Below are 12,740 nucleotides of genomic sequence, written 5' to 3' on the forward strand. Positions count from 1 at the left end.
TTGCCGCCTAACTCCTTTTCTTCTTCTTGAGAGGGGGTGCCATCCTCAGAGCTCTCCTGCTCATCCGGACTCTCATAGTCCTCCTCCCTTGTAACATCTTCAGCACGCACTCTTCTAGCGCGCCGGTGCCTAGGCTTAATAGCCGTTTGTTTAACTCTAGCCATTGTGTCCTGCACAGACACAGAGAGGGAGGGATTCGGGGATGAGAAAAGAAGATCCGATTGTCTGGAAAAGGCACCCCCGGTTCTAGACTCAGCCGTACCAGGAGACCGGCTGAGCGTCCTAGGCCGTGCCGTGTGTGTGGATGAAGAGTCCATTTATTTTGTTTTGGAAAACGAATGTATACAGACGGGAAAAATGAATGTATACAAGTTAAAAGAAAATTAAAGGAAGGAAACGGATAGTTACCTTACTTTCAAAAGTTCTGTAAAATCTAAAAACTGCTACAGCCGGTGACCGGGTGTTCTTGTAACGAGCACGCAGGAATCTTGAAATGGCAAGTACGCAACCGGGATCAGAGCACCTCTCTCTAAAAACTCCTCTTTCTCTCTCTAGAAAATGAAAATGATGAATGAAGTGAGAGGGGAGAAGGGGGGGGGGGGGGTAAACTCATATTTATAGGCAGGTTAAACGGAAAAAATGACCGTTAACCCTAGCCGTTTTACTGTTCACCTCTCACGGGCTGACACGTGTCACAGGCACCACGTGGCCTGCCACGTGCCACCTGTGAGGGGCAAATGTTTAGGGGATTTTTATCCTAGACACTTGGGCCAATGAGGGGCTGCCACATGTCAAAGGCTGGCAGGTCACCTCTGACCTATCCCCAGATGACACGTGGCCTCTCCAGATATGTCTCCATAATTGCGGCATTCAAAGGCCCAATTCCCCAAAAGCGCATTGATTGCGGCGCAGCCCACCTGCCCTAGGTCAGATGACCTAAGGGAGGGCACTTTTTCCCATGACCCTATAAATAGGGAGATACTCCCCCCATTTTGGGGGCATTCACAATCATTTTATTACACCTTACTTTCTCTCTCATCAGAGAACTCCTGAGCTTAGAATCTAAGCAGATCCCCACCTTAAATTCCGCACTTTTTACTCTTCTTCAAGTTACTAACTTGAGCGTTGGAGGCGGAGCACCACCCAACCGGTGTCTTCGTTGATTTTGCAGGTATAGAGCCAGCAGGACCAGTCTTCGAGCCGTAACTCTCCCAAGGGACAAAAACACCCAAAACAGGTATCACGTAATAAAAAGTAATGAGTAATGGGGCAGGATATCGAAATTTATATCCTACAATCGTACACAGGTAAATGTGAATACATGAGCAATATATAACATAGAATAAGTTTGAGATAAACCTATTATTAAAGATGGGCACGGGCCGTGCCGGCACGTGGGCCTGGCACGACTCCGGCATAGAACGGCGGCCCACCTGTGGGCCGTGGGCCGTGCCGTGAACACAAATTAGGGAATCGGCACGGGGCCGGTGGGCGGCCCATGGGTCGGTACGCCGGCACGGCACGTGGCACGAGGGCATGGCACGCGGCACGGCCCGGCACGACACGTGTTTTATTCAATTTTTTTTGTGTTTTCGGCTTATCGCACTCGTAATATTTTTTTTATTATATGCATTGTTGTTTTTTGCTAAATTAATAAAATTATTTACATAAAGTTAAACATAATTAGATAAATAATTTATATAACCTTAATTAAAATAAAGTTGTTCAAAACAAAATATGTTAACATTAACATAAACATAAACATAAATTAATAACATTATTTATATAAAATTTAGTTCTAAAAAATATATACATATCGTTTTTTTAGTTACATTTATTATTAAAAATAAAAAAAAAGTGGCACGGGTTGGCCCGCGACCTGGCACGACACGGCCCGCCAGGTACGTGGGCTGGGGTGTGCCAAATTTTGGCACGGCCCGTTGCCCATCTTTACCTATTATATATTATATAGGGGGAAATTAAATATAATCAATTTCAAAAGTATGATTTTCAAAAGTAAATTGATAAGTTTCAAGTGTTTTTGACGGTCATAGAGGGAAAAAGGTTGTATTGTATTATTTTATTTTTAAAAGAAAAATATTTACAAGAAGAAGAAATACATTGTTTTCAAGTATGTAACATATCATTTTGAGTGGTTTATTTGATATTAAAAGTATATGATTAGTCTTATATATTTAATTTTAATTTTTATGAAATGAATACAAGTATTAAAATTTATAAACCGTGCATCGCACGAGTGCTACACTAGTACTATACTAAAATAGGGTACACTAGCTCCAAAGCTGACCCGTGTCCTTGTTTTAGTTTTTTGATTTTTTTCCCCTTTTTTTTTAATTTTTTTGAGTTGTCTATTGTTAGAATGTATATAATTGTCAAAGATTCTATTGATTGCATATTATAAAGCAAACTTCCTAATCTATAAAGTCTGATACTCCGTATATTTTACACATGAATATTGAATATTTTAGTTAAGATTATATTATTAGTAAAAATATAATTAATGATATATTAAAGGTAGATTATCACTCAAATACACTAATTTTATAAATTATTTTATTTATAAAATATACTATGTAATATACTAACTCTACTTTAACCTTAGGAAATGTAAATGGATAGAACTCGGAAAAGCGAGGGTAGTATTAAGTAGCAAATATTTTTGTAAAAGATGTTGAATAATATTTTTATAATTTAATTATAGTTAATAATTTTTTACCCTACATAAATAATCTTAACAAATAAATTTTTTGTTTATATTCTTGTATGGAACTCAATATAATATATACGTATTGAATATACAGATCACTCATCTATCACTCAAGTATACTATTCCTTAAAATATACTACATATATTTATTTTGTAATATTTAATATTCTCTTTTTCATAGAATGTAATATATTATTAAGTGATACATATAATAAAGTAACAACTATAACACTGTGTAACCCCTATAACACGAATTGAGTTTACCTATGATGGTTGATTGGCTACACACATATAAAATTAGTACCAAAATCTATATTAATATGAAAATTATAGTTTTTCTTATAGGGTGGTACATACTTTGTTATTTAAGGGTTACTAAATAAGTATAATAAGACTTTGTTCACTTCACCTTAAAGATATAATATTTGGTAAAAATAATTTGAGTTTAGTACAAATAAGTTCAATCTGGTATATTTAATTTCAGTTTAGTAAAAAGCAATTACTTTAAAGAAGAACACTTGAGGGGTTCGATCAAGGGTTACTTGAGGGGTTCGGTTAGGGGTTAGTTACTCGGTCATAAGTTACTTAAGGGGTTACTTGGTCAGGTTTTACTCGAGTGATTACTCGGTCAAGGGTTACTCAAGGGATTACTCGGTCATGGGTTACTCGAGTTACTTTGTCAGGATTTAATTTAGGGGTTACTTAAGGGGTTCCGTTAAGGGTTACTCGGTCATGGGTTACTTAAAGGGTTCAGTTAGGGGTTACTTGGTCATGAGTAACTCGAGAGGTTACTCGATCAGGGAGTACTCGAGTTACTCGGTTAGGGGTTTACTCGAGGGGTTCGGTCAGGGGATACGAGTTACTCGGTCAAGTGTTACGAGTTACTAAGTCAGGGGTTATTTAAGCGGTTACTCGGTCGGAAGTAACTCAAGTAACCCCTGATCGAGTAATTCGAGTAACCTCGGCCACACCGAAAAATCCCCCTATTTAAAAATGAGGTGGTTAGTGCACAAGTAGAAATGAAGGAAAAAATATGATGGGTATTGATTGTTAGTTCATTGAGTTGAATTATTTTTAAAATCTTTCCATACAATTTAAGAATTAGAAAAAAAGGTTGTTCTCAAGTAGTAATTCGTATATCATTATTTTGAGGGTTAAAAATATATGATTAAGACATATTTATAAGTAAATTCATTATTACTCATTAAATCATTTTATTTTAAAATTTTGTGAAATAAATATGAGTATCAAGATTTGTAAGCCGTGCATCGCACGAGTGCTAGACTAGTTTAGGCACTAAACTAACAACAATATCACAAAACCATACATCAAATCTATCTATATCTATACTTATACTAAAGTAATCCCCATAATTATCCCCAATATACACGTGTCATTACCTCATAAAAAATTTTCCCGCTAAAGAGTTTTATATATTTTTTTTTATTTTATTTTTTTTTTTGTTATTGAAAGAAGTTTGTTAAGTTTTAGCCTTATATTAAGGGAAGGAAATTAAAAAGTGTAGTAAAGAATAAAAAATATTATGTGATATTATATAATACAACTTAATTGAGAATAAGCGCATGCTTTAATATTACGAATATAAAAAATATTATTACACCATACTCCTTCAACTCCTTCTCTAGATCACATTGCTCTTACTATATATATAATGTTTATTATACATTTTTTTTTACTAAGAATGATTTCGTTTTATACGTTTTTAATAAACGAATAATGAAAGTATTATTGTACTGTAAATGCACGGGTTTTAAACTAGTACTAGCTCCATAGCTGACACGTGTCCCTATTTTAGTTTAGTTTTTTTTAGTTAAAAATTGTTACGTGTAATTTGTCAAAAATCCTATTCATATATATTATTGCATATTTTTACATAAAAATATTATATTATAATACTAAATTTTACTGAATACTACATAATCTTTTCCAAAGATAACACATGTTCTTATTTTAGTTTATTATAATTTTTATTTTTGGTTAAAAATTGTTACAGTGTATTTTTTTTCAAAAATTTTTTCATATATTTTATTGCATATTTCTACATAAGAAAATATTAGTAAAGTACTTATTTTATGAAGTATTATATAATCTTTCTCAATCGTAAATAAACATGTATAAAATCTTTGTCAAATAAATATTATATCTTTAACAAAAAAAATATATATTTTGATTTGTATTAGTTTAGTGCATAAAAGATTATCAATTCCTCTATTTTATCACTCTATATATATAAAAAGAAAAACATATGTATATAAACATCTTTAATTTAGTGTATAAAAGATTATCGGTTCCTCTATTTGTCTATAACAATGGTCAATTAAAAATTGTGAATAATAAAAAGTAAAAAATTTACCGTTTTATAAAGAATCTAGAAAATTTTAATGAATTAAGAAAATATTTATTATTATTATTATATAATAATCTTTATGCCAATAAAAACTTCTATCCTACGTATATTGTCAACTTTATATCACAATTTAGTAAAACGAACTAGGTCAAAGGATGTTACCTAATTATACTTTTGAGGACAATGATGGTTATAGGGTAGTAATTCTTTTAAGGAATAATAACAGAAGTAGTTCTTCCAACAAAAGACAGAGATTGAGTATGAGAGAATTTTTTAGCTACAATATTATTGATGTCAAGAAAGTTATTTGAGCAGTTTTTGGCTAATGTCTACACTATAACTGAGGCTAATAGATTTAACTACATTCGAACACATCAAAAACAATTGAGGTCAGAATTGTATAAGAATTTTGTTGATGCAGTTTTGAGAGGAGACATTGATCCCTAATCTATGAGATTACGGATTGTCTTATCTTCGACATTTACTGATTTTTATCTATTTATCACATTTACATGCAATCCAAGGTGGCCAGAAATCACTAGATTTGTTCAAAAGATAGGACTTAGACTAGAGGATGGGCCACACATCCTATGTAGGTTTTTTAAAATAATATGAGGCATGTAAGTGTATATGTACCACCTTATAAAAAAAACTATAATTTTCATTTTTAATATAGATTTTGGTACTGATTTTGTATGTGTGTAGCCAACCATCATAGGGTTACTCAGTTAGTGTTATAGGGGTTACCCAATTAGTGTTATAGTTGTTACTTTGTCAGTGTTGTACTTTGTTATTTAAGGGTTACTAAATAAGTATAATAAGACTCTATTCACTTCACCTTAAACTCTTAAAGATATAATATTTGGTAAAAATAATTTTAGTTTAGTATAAATAAGTTCAATTTGTTATATTTAATTTTAATTCAGTAAAAAGCAATTAGTTTAAAGAAAAAAATATAATAAAGAAACAATAAAAAAAAATATCAACAAAAATAATTTAAAATTCAGTAAAATTAATTTAAGTTCAGCGAAAATAATTTTAGTTTAGTAAAAATAATTTCATTTAAGCAAATATAAGGTGAAGTGAACCGGGCTTAGAAGTTATTCTATCAATATGTATAATAGGGGTTGGTTTGTTAGTGTCAAAGGGGTTAATTACTCCGTTTTTTACAAGTGGTCACACAGTGTGACCAGCCGCACAGAAAATATGTTGTAGATTTTGTATATATCGTCATGGGTGATATGCAAGAATGATATACATTTTTTTGCATCTATTATAAGCTTGCATTGTATATTTAATTTTTTATTTACTATTATATATATGCAATAAAAATATTAAATAATTACATATAATTAAAAATAGAGAGATAACCAAACAATTGACAAGCCTTAATATCATTATGATTTTAGGGAAAAAAAATTATACTTCGTACGAAGCTTTTAATTTTAGACAAGTAAATTTTGGTTGTAGAAGCAAGGTGCAATAGGTGTGTCATGTGTGGTGATGATCAAGTGAATTCATCAAGTAATAAAATTAAGTTAGTAAGTGATGGGATCAAAAATCCTATTTTTAAAAGTTTCATGTTAAACTTTAGGTGTTTTTAAAGGCCATAGAGGAGAAAAACAAAATACGAAATTATTTGTGATATACGAAGTACAATATAAATGATCATATTGTTACAATAATGGTAAACTTTTTCAAAAATATATTGAGTTAGAGGACGTAGATAAAAGACAAATTTTTATATGTGGTTGGCCACACCGTATGGCAGGAGTTACTCGATCAAGGGTTGCTTGAGGGGTTCAGTTAGAAATTACTTGAGGGGTCGGTCAGGGGTTCGTTAAATACTCTATCATGGGTTATTTAACAGGTTACTCGGTCATAAGTTACCAGATTTACTCGATCACGGAATACTTGAGGGGTTCGGTCAGGGGTTACTTGATGGGTTCGATCAGGGGTTAGTTACTCGGTCATGGGTTACTTAAGGGGTTACCCGGCCATGGGTTACTCGGTCATAAGTTACTCGGGTTACTCTGTTAGGGTTTAATTTAGGGGTTACTTGAGGGGTTCGGTTAGGGGTTACTCGGTCATGGGTTACTCGGTCAGGGGTTTACTCGAGGGGTTTAGTAACTCGAGTAACCCCGACCACACGGTGTGACTAGTTACACAGAATAATCCTCCCATTTAAAATTGAGGTGCCAGTGGCGCAAGTAGAAATGAGGGAAAAATATGACTTATTGTGGTATTGATTGTTAGTTGATTGAGTTGAATTATTTTCCAAATCTTTTCATATAATTTAAGAATTAAAAAAAAGGGTTGTTTTCAAGTTGTGCTTCTTATATCGTTATTTTGAGGGTTAAAAATATATGATTAGATATATTTATAAGTAAATTCATTATTACTCCTTAAATCATTTTATTTTAAAATTTTTGTGAAATGAATATGAGTATCAAGATTTGTAAGGCGTGCATTGCACGGGTGCTATACTAGTTTCATGTCTATTCTTAATTAACTAGATCTAGACGACTAGACTCATTATAGAGCTAAGACATAACCTAGGTTATTTGACTTTTTGTAGATAACAATTTGATACATATATAAAGACGAGTACGTGATTGCATCCATGATTTGTCATGTGAATTATTTAAATTACAATTGATAGGAAAGTTGGAATCATGTCGCATTTTTGGTAGAGCATAACCCCAAATTATTATATTTGGACTCACCATTATTATCAAAGAGTGCTTCCCATGTTTCCCTTAGATTTATCAGCTAATATTTTCTTAGTTGAGATCACAATGTCAATTTGGTAGGTGACATTTGAAGATCATAAATTCCAAATCAAATTGAACAAAACAAAAATATAAACTGAAAAATTAATAGTGGCGGCAATAGATTGTTTGGAATGAGACAATCTGAGTCAAGTGTTCAGGTAAAACTTGTTCGGGTTGTCTTAGGGTTTGAATCGGGTTTGATTATTTCGGTTCTTTGCTAATATGCTTATTTGAATAAAATAATAATTATTATATAAACATTGATTATCAAGTCAAGTTGGCTTGGATTAATCGAGTCAATTGATTTTAGGTTCTGAGTTTGGTATTTTGAGTCGGATAATCCGATACGAAGTATGACTAAGGAGATAGCTTTGCCAGGTCCACAAATTAGAGTAATTTCAAACTTATAAGTAAAACTTAAAATTAAATGAGAAAAAAAAATAATAAAAAACACAAATGTCAACATTCTTACGATGAATGTAATATGATATAAAAATTTTCAAAATTCAAAAAATACTTTTCAATAATGCACATAATTTATGATCGAAATATATAATGACGGAGTCAAATGAAATAATATGTTAGTATTTTTGGAGAATATGTTTTCCATGATTATTTGATTCTACAAAGTAATAGAAAAGATGACTCCCCATTAACATATTTCGTGCTTAAATGGTACATACAAGTGCTGGAGTTAACGTTTGTTTTGTTGTCATAGACCAAAACTACATAGAAGATTATAGTGAATAACATAGATAATCTCAGATGAATGACTTATTTTCAAACTCGTTTAAGAGGTACGCGAATCTGAAGGATCAAGCACAGCGCGATGATTTGGAGATGGGGAATCAGACATCAGCCAACCTCGACAAGTTCTTTGAGGATGTGGATGGCGTCAAGGGGGACATGCGAAATGTAGACAAGCTCTACAAGAGGCTACAAGAGGCAAATGAGGAGTGCAAGATCGCGACTAATGCAAAGGCGGTCAAGGACTTAAGGGCTCGAATGGATGCTGATGTAGAGCAAGTTTTGAAGAGAGTCAAGATCATCAAGGGAAAGTTGGAAGCTCTTGAGAGGTCTAATGTAGCCCACAGGAACCTGCCAGGGTGTGGGCCGGGTTCCTCAGCTGACCGGACACGCACCTCTGTGGTTAGCGGCTTAGGGAAGAAGCTCAAGGACATGATGGACAACTTCCAAATACTGAGAGCAAAAATGTCAGCTGAGTATAAAGAGACAGTAGAAAGGCGGTACTTTACAATAACAGGGGAAAAGGCAGAGGAAGAGACTATAGAGCAGTTGATCGATAGTGGAGAGAGTGAGTACTTCCTTCAAAAGGCTATTCAGGAACAGGGAAGAGGACAGATAATGGACACAGTGAAGGAAATACAAGAGAGGCATGACGCGATCAAAGAGATAGAAAAGAATCTACTCGAGTTGCATCAGGTTTTCTTGGACATGGCTGCTCTAGTAGAAGCTCAAGGCCAGCAGCTTAATGATATTGCTAGCAATGTGAATCGCGCTAGCTCGTTTGTAAGCCATGGGGCAACTGAGCTGGTTGTTGCTAAGGAACATCAAAAGAATAGTCGGAAATGGACTTGCATTGCTATTATTCTTGGGATTATTCTTGTTATAGTTATCTTGTTTCCAATCTTGTATACTACTCTTCTTGTGCCTCGTTTTAGTTAGTTATATTTGTGTTTAACCACTTGGAGTAGGAGATCCTCTACACAATTCCTTCATTTTTTTTTATTTTATTTTTTATTATACCAAATGATTTATGTGTATTATCTGTTGATTCTAGCTAGATAAGTTTGATGTAATTCTTTTGCATTGCAATTTCATGATGAATTTTGCAATGTCCATGAAATCTAGTTTATGCAAGGTCAATTAGGTTGGAAAGTAGACTTATGCACCTTTCTAACTCTATATTATATTATACGCAGTAAGCTTTTTGTTGAGTTTGAGATCTGACATAAAAAAAAAAAAAAAAAAAAAAAAAAGTAAAAACTATAGTTGTTTCACAATGGTTAAAAATTCAATTAGGAGGAGGAGGAGTAGCTAATGATGAATCAATTCTTAATCAAATAAAATTTTTCCTTCATAAATATTACGATCGTAGAGTAGATCTTGCATTATGGAACATCTCCCGCTTTTATTGCTAGAAAATATAAACTTATTGGAGAGATAATTTAACGATCCTTTGTCGCTGTAAGGATGTTTTCCTTCTGATTCATCTGTCTGTATTCGAAAAGTTGATACCTTTTTCATTAATGAAATAATTTCACGGCAATCATATCCATTAGATCTAATATTATGGATTCAAAACTAAGAAATTTCTCCCCCGAAAAGAGGAAATAAACCTTATCTTTCAAAGGAGGTCGAAAAACCCTTGTCTTTTGAAGGAGATCGGAAACCCTTTCTTTCGAGGGAGAAAAGTTCCTCCCAAAAGGAGGAAGCATTATTATAACAGTCCGTCTTGTGTGTGGCTAGTCACACCGTGTGACCACTAATAAAAAAACAAAGTAATCCCTATAAGACCGACCAAGTAATCCCTATGATACTAATCGAGTAACCCCTTTAACACTGACTAAGTAACCCCTATTACACTAACGAAGTAACCCCTATAATGGTTATCCACACCATGTGGCCAGCCACATATAAGACTTTGTGTTATTATAAACCTAAAAGACCTTTAAAGAAACAAGGATTATGGCTTTTCACCGGTTAAAACCAATGAAAGCCCCTTCAAAATTCAACATTGAAGGCTAGGATTTTGGGGAGAGGAGGGGTGGAGGAAATGTTATTTCTTACTTATCTTGAAAAAGTTGAAGTAGGAAAAGTTCTTATCCTTAGAAGGAAAATAAAACCTGCTTAAAATCTATGTAAAATGGGACAAGTCATATGCAAAAAATGTGTCCAAAAGCTCTACATAGAGGAAGGAATCACTAAAGACCTAATATATGATATTTATTTGGATAGTAAAGATATATAGTGAAGGTGGCCTACAAAAAATTATGATCTCGTAAAAAAAATGATGATAGATGAAATGATGGAAGACTAAACCCGTCAAATTGAAAATTGGGCATCTTTTACTACTGTAGTAATGTATTAAATTTTTTATTATTGTTTTCTTTGTGAAAGTATCTTTGTAAAAAGGAATGGCTAAAATGCGTTTGTTGAGTCATGCGTTTGCTAAGTCATAGACCATAATAAAGTGTCGGTAAGGTGTGTGAGTCCTTTTCTATATAAAGGATTGTAGGCAATAAGGGAAAGGTAGAGTTAAAAAGAGTTTGCTAGGGTTTTCATATAATCTTAGATAGAAACTTGCTTTAAGAGAAAGATTATTTTTTTTTATTTTATATATATATATATATATATATATATATATATATATATATATATATATATATATATTTTATCTATCTCAATGGATAGTAAAGTTCATGTTCGATTTATTTAATCACTGTACTTGTAGTATTTAATTAATTCTGTTATATGAAATAAGAAAATGTTATTGTGTTGCCAATAAGTACTATTATTAATAAAGGAATTATGCATTATTTTCATGATAGAAATCCTTATTAATATTTAATTTTGATAGAATGACAAGTAATATGATAATAGCTTAGGGATAAGCCAAATAGTAGAAGACAACTTATGGAATACTGAGTGTTTTGGGTGTTTTTTGGTCCCTTGGGAGAGTTACGTCTCCAAGATTGGTCTGGCACGATTTGTACCTGCAAAACACGGAGACTCCGGTTGGTAGGAGCTCCACCTTCGACGATCAAGTTAGTATTGGTCGTAGAAGATGAAAAGGTGCGGAAAAGGTAAAGGTGAGATCTTCTCGGATTCCGAGATTAGGTGTTTTAATTTCTCTGATGTGAGAGAATGCAGGGTGGTTGTAATAAATGAATCGTGTCCCCAAAATGGGGAAAATCTCCTTATTTATAGGGTCGTTGAAAAATGTGTCTTTCATTAGGTCAATTCTAGCTCTTGGGAATTGGGCCCCGAAGGCCGCCATTCTATTTGTCATCTGAGGCTGACACGTGTCAGCTGTTGAGTGGCCCATGTTGGACCTGCTCAGGGTTAACACGTGTCTCTCTCTGATTGGGCCACGTGTCTAGGGTATTTTTACCCTAAATATTTGCCCCTCACAGGGGTGATGCGGCAGGCCACGTGGCACCTATGACAGATGTCACCTACTGATTAGCTAACGGTTATTACTGTTTAACTTTGAGGGAAATTACAGGAGTGCCCCCGTTTTAACCTTCTATAAATAGTAAGTTACCCTCCTTCTTCTCTCTCGTCTGACTTCTTAACAAATCTAGAGAGAGAAAAAGAATATTTTCTAGAGAGAGACACTCTGCCCCCGCCTGTAGCTAATTTCCAGAAAACTTTTAGTCTGCTGTTTCGTGGACACAACCGGTCACCGCTTGAGAAGTTTTTCCAGAATTCTACAAAGGTAACTATCTTTCCCCTTCTTAGCTCTTTCAAGCTTTTTCCATTTGTTTATAGTTTTTCAAAATAAAATGGATTCACCATCAACACACACGGCATAGCCTAGGACAGTAGTCAGCTGGTCTCCTGATACGGCTGAGTCTAGGATTGGGGGTGCCGTCTCTAGGTGCATGGACCTGCTTTGCTCATCCCCGAATCCCACCGTATCTGTGTCTGTGCAGGACACAATGGTAAGAGTTAAACAGACGGCTACAAAGCCAAGAAGGAGAAGGCGCACTTTAGAAGTGTCGGCTGATGAAGTTACCCCAGACGGGGAGTATTGGGAATCAGATGAACAATCAGGTTCTTCGCCTAGGGGTACCCCAACCACTCCCATTGATAGGATATGAAGGGAGTCAGACGGTGAAGGGTC

General features: G+C 34.1%; 1 pseudogene; it reads left to right on the forward strand.

The window, feature by feature from the left end:
• The first annotated feature begins 8,569 nt into the window (after positions 1 to 8,569).
• LOC145587685 (syntaxin-124 pseudogene) lies at positions 8,570 to 9,790 on the forward strand (annotated as a pseudogene).
• Positions 9,791 to 12,740: the final 2,950 nt, after the last annotated feature.

The sequence above is a fragment of the Chenopodium album genome, chromosome 17 (assembly GCF_948465745.1).
Source record: "Chenopodium album chromosome 17, dcCheAlbu1.1, whole genome shotgun sequence".
NCBI lineage: Eukaryota > Viridiplantae > Streptophyta > Magnoliopsida > Caryophyllales > Amaranthaceae > Chenopodium > Chenopodium album.